Genomic DNA, 14,196 nt, shown 5'->3' on the forward strand with positions numbered 1-14,196 from the left:
ATATCATCTAGGTCACTCATGTCCCTTAGCATGCTTCGCGGAGTACCCATCAACTGTCTTTATGGTCATCCAGTTACGGTCAACATTTGATCAGCAACAAGGCACTCGACTCTACATCTTGGGTCCATAGTGGTTTCAGGTTGAAGGGTGGTATACACCATTATCACCATGAGAATAACTTATGACACTTTGCATAACATTCTATGTAGTATTCTCATAGTGGGTCAATCCAGTATAAATATTACTCTTAATATTCATACCTATGTTTAAGACTTGATAACTCCTTATCCATGATCCATGAGATGTGATCATCAGTCTATATACATAATAGTCTTAATGCTTTAATGTTATTCCACTTCACAATAAAGCTCGACTACGGATACTTTAAGAATAGTGTCCTTATGTTTAATGTGATCTCATGATTAAGTCACACTTGATACATTAAACGGACTAGCTATTCTAGGGACTTTATTAAACAAATATAATAAATAAAAAGCCTTTTATTATTAATAAATAATTCGATACAAGTACCAAAAGTATTGGCCTCTATGGCTTACACCAACATGTAGCGGTGTTAACAGGTCGGGCATGTGATGCACAATACATTATAAAGAGTTCGTCTTTGGACATGAAGGTTTTGTTCTATTCCTTTCCAAATAAGGTGTGAGCTAGGATCTTATGAAAGTAACGAATGACAAGGTTATGGATGTTCTCTGAATCCATAAGGTCCGGCTCGGAATGGTCGTTTCCTGTGATGTTACCCCAAAGGAGATCTAACTAATGGTCTACAAGCTTTTCTTCCTGGGTAATGGTAAAGGTATCAGAACCATTAGGGCATCCTAAGAGTTCAGCCATTTCTCTATGGGTGTAGCGGTAGTCATTATCGAATAACCTAAAGGTGATGAGGCCTTTGTTAAATCACGTACCATGGTTTGGCAGGTACACTAGGGAGCTTAGGAATTCTAAAGTCAACCTATTGTAGGAACTAAGTTTTTGTTTGATGGCGAAGGTGTCCCAGCCTAGTTGGTTAATTAGGAACATAACACTATCTCTTATATCTAATTTGGTCATGGTGCGTCCATCTAGGTATAAAGTTAGTGTCATTTCTCTCTGAGTTAGAGCCTCAAAATGTCTCCTTTGAGCTTTACCTCTGAAGACTATATCCATGTAATCTACTTGTTGCATTGTGATGGTCAGTATCTAGATAAAATCAAGTAGATAACAACATTAAGTTAGTCATGGTCAATAACAAAGAAAGGTACCGATTAACTTTATGAGAAATAAGAAAGAAAGAAAGAATGAAAAATAAGCAGTAGTAATAATTATAAATTTGGATAATTAAATTAAATAGTTAAAGATAGAGTGTGGGTTGTCTCCCACCAAGTGCTTTGTTTATTGTCGTAAGCTCGACAGAAATAGGATAGGTGTTATTCTTTTGAATGAGCGTGAAGCTCTACAAGCTTTAAATTTGCAATGAAATCATTGTTATCAATGTTGTGCTAATGTTTCAAACATTGGTCGTTTACTATGAATGGTTCGCTTATTTTTCCCTTTATCTCTATTGCTCCATTTGGGAAGATATTGGTAATTTCGAAGGGACTGGACCACCTAGAACGGAGTTTTCCGGGAAAGAGTCTGAGGCGGGAGTTAAACAGAAGTACTTTGTCGCCTTCCTTAAACTTTTTCCTTGATATGCGATTGTCGTGCCATTTTTTAGTTCTTTCTTTATAGATTCGGGCATTCTTATACGCATCTAGTCTAAGTTCTTCTAGTTCATGGATATCTAATATTCTTTTTTCGCCTGCGGCAGTATAATTGAGATTAAGGGTCTTAATGGCCCAATATGCTTTATGTTCTAATTCTACCGGCAGATGACATGATTTTCCATAAACTAGCTTAAAAGGTGTAGTTCCTATTGGGGTCTTATAAGCTGTCCTATATGCCCACAGGGCTTCTGGTAATTTTGAGGACCAATCTTTCATAGAGGTGGCAACCGTCTTTTCTAAGACTTGTTTAATTTCTCGGTTTGAGACTTCTAATTGCCCACTCGTATGTGGATGATAGGGTGTTGCTACGCGGTGCCGGACTCCATATTTCAGTAATAGCTTTTCAAAAATCCTTGAAATGAAATGGGAGCTACAAGTCTCGGCACTCCAAATCTAGGGAAGATTATACGCTTAAAGAGTCTAATTACCACTCATGTGTCATTCGTTGGAGAGGCTATGGCCTCAATCCATTTTGATACGTAATCGACCGCAACAAGGATATACTTGTTACCAAAAGAAGATGGGAAAGGTTCCATAAAATCGATTCCCCAAACATCGAAGACTTCTACTTCCAAAATGCCTTTAAGTGGCATTTCGTCGCGTCTAGATATGTTGCCAGTGTGTTGACACCGATCGTAATTTGTGATCGCGATGTGGACATCTTTCCACAGAGTGGGCCAAAATATGTAGGCTTGTAAGATCTTAGCGCAAGTCTTCGAGGTGCTTGCATGTCCTCCATAGGGAGCAGAATGACAGTGGGAGATTACATTTTCTACCTCATCTTCGGGGACACATCGACGGAAAATGCCATCGGCGCCTCTCTTGAAAAGCAGAGGCTCATCCCAATAGTAATGTTTAAGATCGTGGAAGAATTTTTTCTTTTGTTTGTAAGTCAAGTCTGGTGGAAGCACCCCAACTGCTAAGTAGTTGACGAAGTCAGCGTACCATGGTAATGTGGTTTTAGTGTAAATTGCTTCCACTACCTCGTTTGTTTTGGTATCCTTATGGGTTAACGCATATTTATCTATATTGCTTTCCAGTTAGGTTATGAGTCTTTCGTATGGGAAATCATCGTTTATAGGCACTCGTTCAGGTTCAATACCTTCCATTCTTCACAAGTGATTGGCCATAATATTTTCAGTGCCCCTTTTATCCTTGATATCTAGGTCAAACTCTAGTAATAGTAAGATCCACCTTAGGAATCTTGGTTTGGTGTCCTTTTTGTTTAACAGGTACCTAATTGTAGAATGGTCGGTATAGATAATTATCTTTGCTCCTACTAGGTAGGAACAGAATTTATCCAGAGCGAACACTACAGATAAAAGTTCCTTTTCTGTGGTGGCATAGTTCATTTGTGCAGGGTCTAGGGTTTTACTTGCATAGTATATTTCATGAATATTGCGCCTACAGCATAGTCACTAGCGTCACACATGATTTCAAAGGGTAGTCTCCAATCGTGTGGTTGCATGATAGCTGCGGTAATAAGAGTTGTTTTCAGTTGTTCAAACGCCGCTAGGCATTTGTCATCAAAGATGAATTCGGCGTATTTCATCAATAATTCAGTCAGTGGTTTTATGATTTTTGAGAAATCTTTAATGAATCGTTGATAGAAATCGGCGTGTCCTAAGAAGCTTCGTATTTCTCTTATGGTTTTCGGAGGCTGAAGCTATAGACGATACTTGTTGTCTACTAGATATCATTGACTTATTTTGGCCTATAACTTCTATATGCATTGACTATTATTCAAATTGACTATTACAGGTCTAGGAATTCGTACCTTAGATTTTTGGGTAACGTCTTAAGTTCTAGGGCTGGTGCCTTTAGGAATTGCGTAAAAATGAATTCGATTTTTTCCTCACCAACTTCAAAGGTTATCTTACCTTTATTAACATCTATAATAGATGTGGCTGTAGCTAGGAATGGTCTTCCTAATGTGATATGGATGTTGGAATCCTCTTTTATATCCATGATTACAAAATCAGTAGGAATATAGAATTGTCCTATGCGTACCAGACCGTTTTCTAGCATACCTATGGGAAATTTAATAGAACATCCACAAGTTGTACGGACATCCTCGTAGGTCTTAGTTCTCCCATTTTTAGCCTTTCGCATATGGACAATGGCATTAAACTAATATTGGCTCCTAAGTCGTATAGTGCTTTGTCTATAACAAACTTTCTGATTACACAGGGTATGGAGAAACTACCTGGGTCTTTCAGCTTATAAGGCATATTGTTTTATATTATGACGCTACACTCAGTAGTAAGTGTAACAATTTCGTTATACTCTATCTTCTTTGTCGCAACCTGAAAAATGGAATGCGAAAAAAAAACCGGCGAAGAAAGACAGGAGAGTCGTCACCGTGCGTTATTTATCCCAAAGGAGGGAAAGAAAACGTTCAAAGTAAACCTGAAAAAAGGAAATGACAAGACAGGGTCTCGCAACCAAATCTTGGGTTCGGGAGTCGATTATGCGAAGGGAAGGTATTAGCACCCTTACGCATCCGTAGTACTCTAAGGGATCCACTTTTGTAGTTCTTGTCTAAAGAGTCTTCGTAGCTCAGCTACCTAGGGGTTAAGGGTATGTGTGCTTGCTAAGACATCGCGTCTTATGCCTACGTATCTCATCTGGAATGAGAATCAGAGCAAGCCGTAGTTCGGCTAACTACGGGGTTATGGATTGGGTTTTGAACGAACGACGTTACTACGGAATCTACCGGATGCTCGACCTTTGGAGACTTACTCACCTGTAGTAGAAGGAGTAAACGTGTGTTTAGGAGAAGAAAAATCAATGAAGGGTTAGGGTTGCTCATACAAAAGGAGTCCTAGACAAAGGAACCTGAAAAAATAAATAATACACACACAAAAACATTGCCTCATATCGAGGTCTTCCAGCTAGGAAAGAAGTAAAATGCGGGAAAAATGTAAAAGTACCACGCGGATAAAGATTCGAAGTAACAACAATTAAAGGAATGGGAAACCCAGGGATCCTTCCAAGCTAAACACCATCAAAGAAAGTGAGTCAGTACAGGTAATCGGAATGAAACCTCCAGGCGGTATCCCACAAATAAAGTGGAACACCAGGCAAACCATCTCTGCAAGAGTCATATGAGCCCTCACAAAACAAAACTCAACAAACAGGTTAGAGAAACAAAATAGGGTAACCAAGAGTTGCCCCCAAATCAAAATGTAACCACATGAATCATGCCATTAAAATTCACAAAAAGCTCACAAAAAGCAACCAAGGGTAGGAGGCCTAAACCTCTTGTCAAACACATGCATCAAAAGGGTATCAAATTCACCCATAATACCTCATACATTTAGAGCATTCAAATTAAAGGCATAAAGATGATTGATATAGGGCAAACCTGATTAGAGAGATCGGTTGAAATCAAATGGCACGGCTGGATTTGCAAACCAATGTTAGGGTTTGCTTGAGCTGAAAGTGTGTGAGTCAGAATGAACCTTTCAGAGTTGCCTGGAGGTTGCTGCAGATTAATTCTCACTCTCTCTGTCTATGTTTCTCTCCAGGTTTTGTCCAGGGTTTTGTTCCAAGAAAACCTCAGAGTGTTTTGCTTCTCTTCCTTTTCTGTCTGTTCTCCCTCTTTTATAACCTGATTTTCATGGCTTTGTGGGCTCAAATGAGAGAGGTTCAAGTCCAAGATTTTTCTATTACATTTTATTTATTTATTTAATTAATTAATTTTTTATTTTTTTTTTCGTTTTTTTTTGCATAACACGTGGGCTTCGCCTAGCGAGCATGACAGCTCATGAACAAACCTCTGCTCCTTCAAGATTAACGTTTTGGCTGACGAATAGACCCCTGTTGGAAGTAACTCAAGTCTTTCCCTTGTGTTGACTGATCATCTAAATGGAACCCACAAAGTGTCCTGGATGATGTTCAAGCTTCTTGGAGCTAATCCCGATTGACATGATGAAATGCAATGTATCTAATGTTAAATGACCTAAAAATGAATGCGTGAATAAGGAGGGCAGATTTTGGGGTGTTACAGCTGCCCCTATTCAGTTATCAGCTAACCCGAGCAGGATGAAAGCGAACAGCTTATCAGACAAACAGGGTGAGCTGTGATTGAATACCAAAGACAGACCGAAAATTTGCGCTCCGAGAACACCACAAAAATGCTGAAATACACTGCGCTGTTTATTTCTCTTCCGATCCTCTGGCTGAATCTGAATCAGTCTTCTGACTTAATCTGGAGTTTCGATCCTCTGGCTGAATCTATACTCAATTTAGTACTCTGGTTGGATGTTAATTTTGATCCTCGGGCTGGATACGGTTTCAATCTTCTGGCTAGATCTTCTTCGATCTTCTGGCTAGATCTTCTTCGATCTTCTGGCTAGATCTCATTTGTTTCGATTCTCTGGCTGAATCTATTTTCTTTGATTCTCTGGCTGAATCTACTTCGATCTTCTGGCTATATCTGAATTGTTTCAATTCTCTGGATGAATCTATTTCCGGTCCTCGGGCTAGACCTGACTTCGATCTTCTGGCTAGATCTTCTTCGATCTTCTGGCTAGATCTCCTTTGTTTCGATTCTCTGGCTGAATCTATTTTCTTTGATTCTCTGGCTGAATCTACTTCGATCTTCTGGCTAGATCTGAATTGTTTCGATTCTCTGGATGAATCTATTTATTTTTCGGTCTTCGGGCTAGACCTAACTTTGATCTTCTGGCTAGATCTGGATTGTTTTGATGATAAATTCCCATCATCAGGATCTCGCATCTAGGGCATGCGCTGGTTGACCCTCTTTCGAAATCTACAATCTTCATGTTAGATATGCAGCTTCGAGAATATCCCACTTTTGGGCTTCGTACATATTCTTCAGGCTAGAACATGTTATAACGACTCTTCGATTAGACTTTGTTTTTTAAATACGATCCGCGGGCTGGATCCTCTTGTAGGTTTATTTTCTGTTGAGCTGTCAATCTATTCCTCCAGCTGGCTTGCTGGGGAAATAACGCTCGTAGTCGACTCTCTGGCTGAATCTTCGAAATGACCCTCAGGCTGGATCTCTGGAAAACGATTCTCAGGCTGAATCTTCGAAATGACCCTCATGTTGGGTCACACACACACTTGATCCTCTGGCCGAATCTCATGACTTTGGTTGTAAAGTAATTTTTCAGTTTGCTTTGAAGAACCTGTTTATCAGCTTATGTGTATGTTTGATATGCATGCAAATGCAAATGCAAATGTTATGCATGGTGCAAAAGAAAAAAGAAATCTGCTTGGGGAAGCAACTCTAGCAGGGAGCGAATCGCTGTATCAATCCTTGAATGCTCTGTGGGGAACGATCCATCTGCCGGGACCGGGGAGCCACCGAAAATAAATCGGCCTTTTTTGAAAAGTTGACCTTGCTGGAGAAGTATCAACTATTGAAACTTTGCTTGGCGAGGCTCTGCGAGGAGAGTCTGTGAGGAAAGCACTTCCTGGGGAAATGTCGTAGGAATCGACCTTTGCTGGGGATATGAACTTGCTAATCATCCTCAGGCTGGGATTTAAAACAAATCTATTAAAAAAATAATCTGCTGGGGACGAGATGAACACTGGGAACACCACCCTCTTGTCTGGGTGGTATGCGACTACACCGCTGTCGCTGGGAAGATACAGTCTGGCACTGTCGACTCTGCTGGGGATATATAGTTTGGATACTGTTAACTCTATTGGGGATATACAGTCTGGATACTGTCAACTCTACTGGGGAACCTGCTCTGCAGAGGAGAGGCTTTGTCAACCGCTTGGGGGTGAGGATTCATGACTTGGCATCCGGTTCCTGTGACCTGTAACCAAAAAATACACGTATGCCCCGAGGAATTACTCGGTTTGAATTCACCGTCCGGGATTAAGCACATTCAAAGCAATTTTGACTGTTTTCTTGCACAAGTCATCTGCAAAAGTCACCATTACATTCAGATGCAATATGTTTCCTCAAGAATTCAGACATCTTTTGCAAACAAACTGATAAATGAAAAGTAAAGAGGCTTTTTAACTGAACTATTCGACTTTTGTTGGTTGAAAAATTTGTGCCAGGAATAGGCGAGTACATCAGGAAGCTGATCCCTGGAAAGAGGCGATCGCTATAAATTGAACAAGAGAAATTATCCTAATGGCAATATGGAAACGGGGCCCCACCGAGTTTCGACTCTGCTATGGCTCGTATGTCCTCAAGACACTCTGCTCATCTTGCTTTCTGAAGTGGATGATTAGTCGATCTTTTACCTTCGAAGATTGCCGGATTGAATGAAACGGTGATATAACACGGATGAACTCAGATCGCAATTACTCGCTTATTCCCTAACTTTTGCGTGGACCGCCCTTTTGGGTTTTCAATCCACCGGGATACCCTTTTTTGCCTTAGCCGCCCTTTCGGGTTTTCGACTCACCGGGTGTACATTTTTTTTTATATCCCTAATTTTTGCCCGAACCTCTTCATTCTTTTTTTTGGTTCGTCGGGATGCCCCTTTTTTGCCTGGACTATTCTTTTTACTGTCCAGCGGGTCTATTTTATGCGAAGTATTTTTCAACTGCGTTTGAGTTTACAGGGGACGGGAAGTCTTCGCCATCCATGGTTGTTAGCATCAGAGCTCCGCCAGAGAAAACTCTTTTAACCACGTATGGACCCTCGTTGTTCGGTGTCCATTTGCCCCTGTGATCTGTGTTGGGAGGAAGAACTCTTTTGAGTACCAATTCACCGACTCGATACTCCCGAGGGCGCACTTTCTGATCAAACGCTCTCTTCGTCCGTCTCTGATATAGCTGGCCATGGCATATAGTTGCAAGTCTCTTTTCCTCAACTAGGCTTAGCTGATTGTATCGAGAACGGACCCATTCTGGTTCGTTCGGCTTCATTATTGGTGCAGGGAAAAGTTATTCTGGCACAAAATGGCATATGAACCCCCTCCGGTGTGATCAACACTGCACCAACTCCGCAACCATTGACGTTGACCGCCCCATCAAACATCATAATCCATTTGGATTCAGGGTCAGACCCCTCCTCCAGGAGTGGTTCCTCGCAATCTTTCGATTTGAGAAACATGATGTCCTCATCAAGAAAGTTGAACCTCATAGGTTGGTAATCATCAATCGGTTGCGCGGCAAGATAGCCTGACAAGACACTTCCTTTGATGGCTTTTTGTGAAGTGTATTGGATGTCATACTCTGTCAGCATCATTTGCCACCTAGCAACCCTGCTGGCTTTTCAAAAATATACTTGACTTGATCCATCTTTGATATCAATAGAGTCGTGTGAGTCAACATATACTGTCTTAGTCGGCGAGCAGCCCATGCCAAAGCGCAGCAAGTTTTCTCGAGCAGTGAGTATCTTTGTTCACAGTCGGTAAACTTTTTGCTAAGGTAGTATATTGCATGCTCTTTTCGACCTGACTCGTCATGCTGACCGAGCACACAACCCATTGACCTTTCTAACACAGTCAAGTACATGATCAACTGTCTTTTCCTCTCGGCCTGTAGACTGGCCCCGATCTTGATCTCTTTCTTGTCGTCTTCGGTACCAATGTTGATGGTCTCAACCACCTCCTGATAAGGTGTGATAGCTCGGTCCTCCTGTTTCAACAACCTGGCTAACTCCTCAGGCAATTCACAATCTTCCTCAACCCCTTCTTCAGCTTGATAGATAGGATTGTCGAAGTCATACTTGGCCATAGCAGTGTCGTTAGCAGTGAGATCCGGGTGATCAGTTTTACGAGGTGTTTTTTAGAAAGAAAAACGAAAAAGAAACATGAAAAAGAAACATTGCCGTTTTTGTAAAAGTAAAAATAATTGAAAGAAAGAGAACACAAAATTGTTTGCAAAAGTTGTCCTTTATTGATGATGAAAATAATTGCGAAATGTAACTAAATGGATGGCCCTACAGATGAGTCATTACACCTTGGTCAAAGTGTAAGACTTTGTTATGCATGTGATAAAAGGAAAACAATAAAAATTACTCCTTCAGTAGAGTAAACCGGACGACTTTTTCAGACGACCAATTGTCGAGCTTTTCTCTTGGGACACACGGGCGAATCCAGCTATCTAAGTCACAGTCGATGTCAGCCTCGTCTTCATCTGCATCATTGACGGTGTGGGGAGAAACCAAACCCCCGCTGGAGAAACTACCGGCTTCATTCTTCTGAGACCCCGGAGTATACCCCAATCCAAACTTGTCTTCTTTTATGATTGACTCCACAAATTTGCCCCAGCCTTGGGCATTACCAGCCTTAACCACTTCAACAGCTTGCTTGTATGAAGAGATAGAAGTCCCGACCTTCTCAGACTCAGGTGAAAAGACAGTTTCGGGCGCGACCTCACTGATGTTTATGGCTTCGAAGCCCTGACACAGCATCTCATACATCTCGCCATCCATCTCCACATACTTAAATGTAAACCGGTGGCTAACAAAAATATCCTCTTCACCACAGACGGTGACGATCTGACCTTCTAGTCCATATTTGAGCTTCTGGTGGAGAGTAGAAGTAACAGCACTGGCAGCATGAATCCAGGGCCGACCTAGCAGACAGCTATAAGCAGGCTGGATATCCATCACATAAAAGGTACTTTTGAATACCTACGGTCCAATCTTAACTGGAAACTCAACTTCGCCACAAACAGCTCGCTTAGAGCCATCAAAAGCCCTAACAACTAAATTACTCGGCCTCAGGGTGGCGTCATCGCAATCCAACTTCGTTAAGGCTTTCTTTGGGAGAACATTCAGAGAAGAACCTGTATCAACCAAAACATGGGAAAGCACCGTCCCTTTGCATTCCATTGTGATATGCAAGGCTTTGTTGTGATTCCTGCCCTCAGATGTTAGGTCATAATCGGTGAAACCTAACGCATGGCTAGTGTGTACATTCGAAACTACCGACTCCAGCTGGTCAACAGTTATCTCTGGGGGAACATAAGCCATATTCAGTACTTTCAATAAGGCTGCTCTGTGTGCCTCAGAGCACATCAATAGTGAGAGAATGGAGATCTTTGAGGGTGTCTGATTTAGCTGGTCGACTACCTTGTAGTCACTTTTCTTGATAATCCTCATAAACTCATCCATTTCCTTCTCGAATGCGGTCTTAGGAGGAGCTTCCTCGGTAGTAACCTCTTTGGTGGATACCTGTTTTCCTTTAGCCTTGGCAGCTGCCTCAGCTTCAGCATTCGTGCGCAATGTTGATGGTGCAAATAGGCGTCCACTGCGAGTTAAGCCACCAATTCCTCCAACATTGTCTACAGAGGAGCTACCAATGTCAATGTCTTCTTCGTTAACTTTCTGCCCCTGGCAGTAGATATCAGCCCCATAGTGCCACGGGATAGCACTGTCTTTCTCATACGGAACAGGTCCTGGTACTATGATGGTAACCGGACCAATCAAAGTCGGTTGAGGGTTGTCAGAGTAAATTGGTGCTGGACTTTCTGGGAAATATATTGTTGTCGGAGTAGGTCTCTCGGGAACATATATTTCTTCAGGAGTGAAATAAAACATTACAGTCGACACATCATTCTTCACTGGACGAGTCTGATCGAACTGAAGACAACCTTCATCTATCAGTTGCCGAATACCCCTTCTCAAACTATCACATCCGTTCTCAGCGTCTTGACAATTTCTGCACTCTTCCCCACAGCCCGGGAAAATCCGTCCTTTCAAGAGTCGGTCTTTGACCACCGATAGCGAAGTCTTCACTTTAGTCACATCAGAAACCAAATTCAAAGTTTCCCCACTATCAACAGCATTAATCCTCTGCCCGCCGTGAGTTGGCATCGGGTTTTGGATAACATTAGGCACCGGAGAAAAATTGATGGCCTGGGCATCTCTCAAATCTTGTACCTTTAGCTAGAGAGCCTTGCAATTATATGTAGTATGGCCAGGTGCGTTGGAGTGAAAAGCACATCTGGCGTTGACATCATAACCTCTAGGCAGATTGTTGGGATCGGCCGGTGGGGCCAGAGTTCTCAACGTAACCAGATTCATGTCAATCAGCTTAGGAAGTAATACAGAATAAGGCATTGGGATTGGCTCAATGACCCGGTCCGCCTGCCTTGGACGTTGTTGATAGGGTCTCTGCTGACCCGGATTACCTCCTTGTTGTTGATTGTTGTACCTGGGTTGCTGTTGCGGATGATACTGCGGTTGAGGAACAGGTGTTGGAATAGTGACTGCGACCACTTGATCTTGATAATAATTAGGGCGTCCTCTGCCCCTGCCTCTGCCGGCATATACAACGCTCGTCTCACCTTCTCTTCTTCGCTGACCGTTACCAGCAAACGGTTTCTTGAGAACTGATGAGTTGGAAGCACTGTTGTCTTGAATTCGGCCCATCTTCAACAGACTCTCGATCCTTTCTCTAGCAATCATTATCTCTGCAAAGCTGATTGACGGGCAAGCAGCCAATCTCTCGATATAATTGCCTTGAAGAGTGTTCATGAACATGTCTGCCATCTCCCTTTCAGACATAGGGGGTTGGACGGATGCAACAATCTGTCTCCAACACTGAGCATATTCTCTAAAGGTTTCCTTGGCAGTCTGAGACATTCCTTGCAACAAGGTCCGATTTGGAGCCATGTCCAAGTTGTATTGATATTGCTTGACAAAAGCCTCTGCCAAGTCTTTCCAGCTCTTGATGGTAGTACGAGACAAATGAGAATACCATTCACGAGAAGCTCCAGTTAAACTGTCTTCAAAATAGTACATCCACAACTTTTCATCTTCAGTGTGAGCTCCCAACCTTCCCAGATAAGATTGGAGATGTGTGCGTGGGCAAGAAGCCCCGTTGTATTTCTCAAAATTAGGGGGTTTGAACTTGTGAGGGATCCTTACTCCCTGAACCAGACCAAGATTGGTGACATCAAAACCTAAGGAATTTAGAGACTCCAAAGATTTGAGCTTCTCAGCAAGCTCATCCATACGGCGAGTGGTCTCGAGGGCCTCGTCGTGCAAAGAAAATTGATCATACTGACAATCTTCAGTAACGGGGCACCCGTTAATCCGAATCCCTTGATTCACATTGTACCTTCCGCCAATACCATTCCCAACATTTCCCGTGTTGCCAACATTACCCGGGTTTCCATCAACACTTGCGTTACCCACGTTTCCAGTGTTCACAGGGTTATCAGCGTTCCCAGGGTTACCAGGGTTACCGAGGTTCCCCTCAGCACTTGGTATTTCCACCTCTAGATCGATCCTCGGTTGCTCAACCAATTCCTTCAGCTTCGCATGGCCTTCTGCCATACCAGTCATCAATGTCATGAACTGATCCATCCTTTCACGCATATTAGCCAGTTCTTTCTGTATCTGGTCCATTGCTAGTCGTGGACGGTTTTCCTTTGTCGGGTACCTGTGAACTCGCTTGGGACCAATAACTGATTGCAACAGGGAACAAACATTAGACACTGCGGTGACACCTGCAAAACAAACAAGGGTTAGTATGTATGGTATGCGATGCACTGCTTATTCGATTTTAAGGCCCCCCCTTAAAAGGGGAATACCCTGCAAATGAATAAGCATGAGATGTTGGATGCAAATATGCAGATGATGCTATGCAATGCAATGGCATGTCAATCAGAATTGCTGGATCCGCTTGAACATCTGTCAGGTTGCACTGCCTGGAGAGAAATTAAGAGGATCAAGCAAAGCACACCAAACAAAGGTCATGGGATGGATCATGTTATCCTTAATATCAACCATCCATTTTTGGTGGATTATGGTTTACACCTTATTAACACCCAAGTTTCATTGATATTAAGGATACCTGAACGGATCAACCATGAATCAAGGGTTTGTTGCAAGTCACGAGCATGGAGTTTAGGTTAAGAACCACCCAAAGGGAGTGTAATAAGGTTTAAACCTGTCAAACATGTTCTACAAAAGGTTCCCGTAGTCATAATCCCATCTTTCAGATATTATCGGAGGAACGACTACTCGTATTCCAAAAATATTCTCAAGAGAGACTCTTATGAGTGTAGTATCGCGTAATAATCGTATCAAATCTTACACTTGAACGACTTTCGCACTACGTCCTACGAATAGGCCAAGATGGGTTTGGTAAACTAAGGTCCTTGGCTTCTAAGGTCTATATTGGAAAAAGTAATGTCTAACCACAACTTACTTGTGTGACATTATTGATCCCAACATGACCTCCACCAAGTGAATGGGCTTGCAAGTCAACTTGCTAAGGAATAACTCCACACAAGTCAACAAGACTATGCCATTCTCCTATCCTAAGTGCACTCGAGTTCGGGTATAGAACTCATCTCACAAACAGAACCAGCAGATACGGCAGTCATATGTACACAATGCAATAAAGTAGGTAAATGCTGAAAGATAAATAACTGTACAAAAGAATAAACACCCAATAAACAAACAACCTACAAAAGCTAGGAGGGACTCGCTTAGGGAAACCGGGTCCCCAACAAAGTCGCCAGCTGT

Source organism: Lathyrus oleraceus, chromosome 2 (assembly GCF_024323335.1).
Source record: "Lathyrus oleraceus cultivar Zhongwan6 chromosome 2, CAAS_Psat_ZW6_1.0, whole genome shotgun sequence".
NCBI classification, from domain to species: domain Eukaryota; kingdom Viridiplantae; phylum Streptophyta; class Magnoliopsida; order Fabales; family Fabaceae; genus Lathyrus; species Lathyrus oleraceus.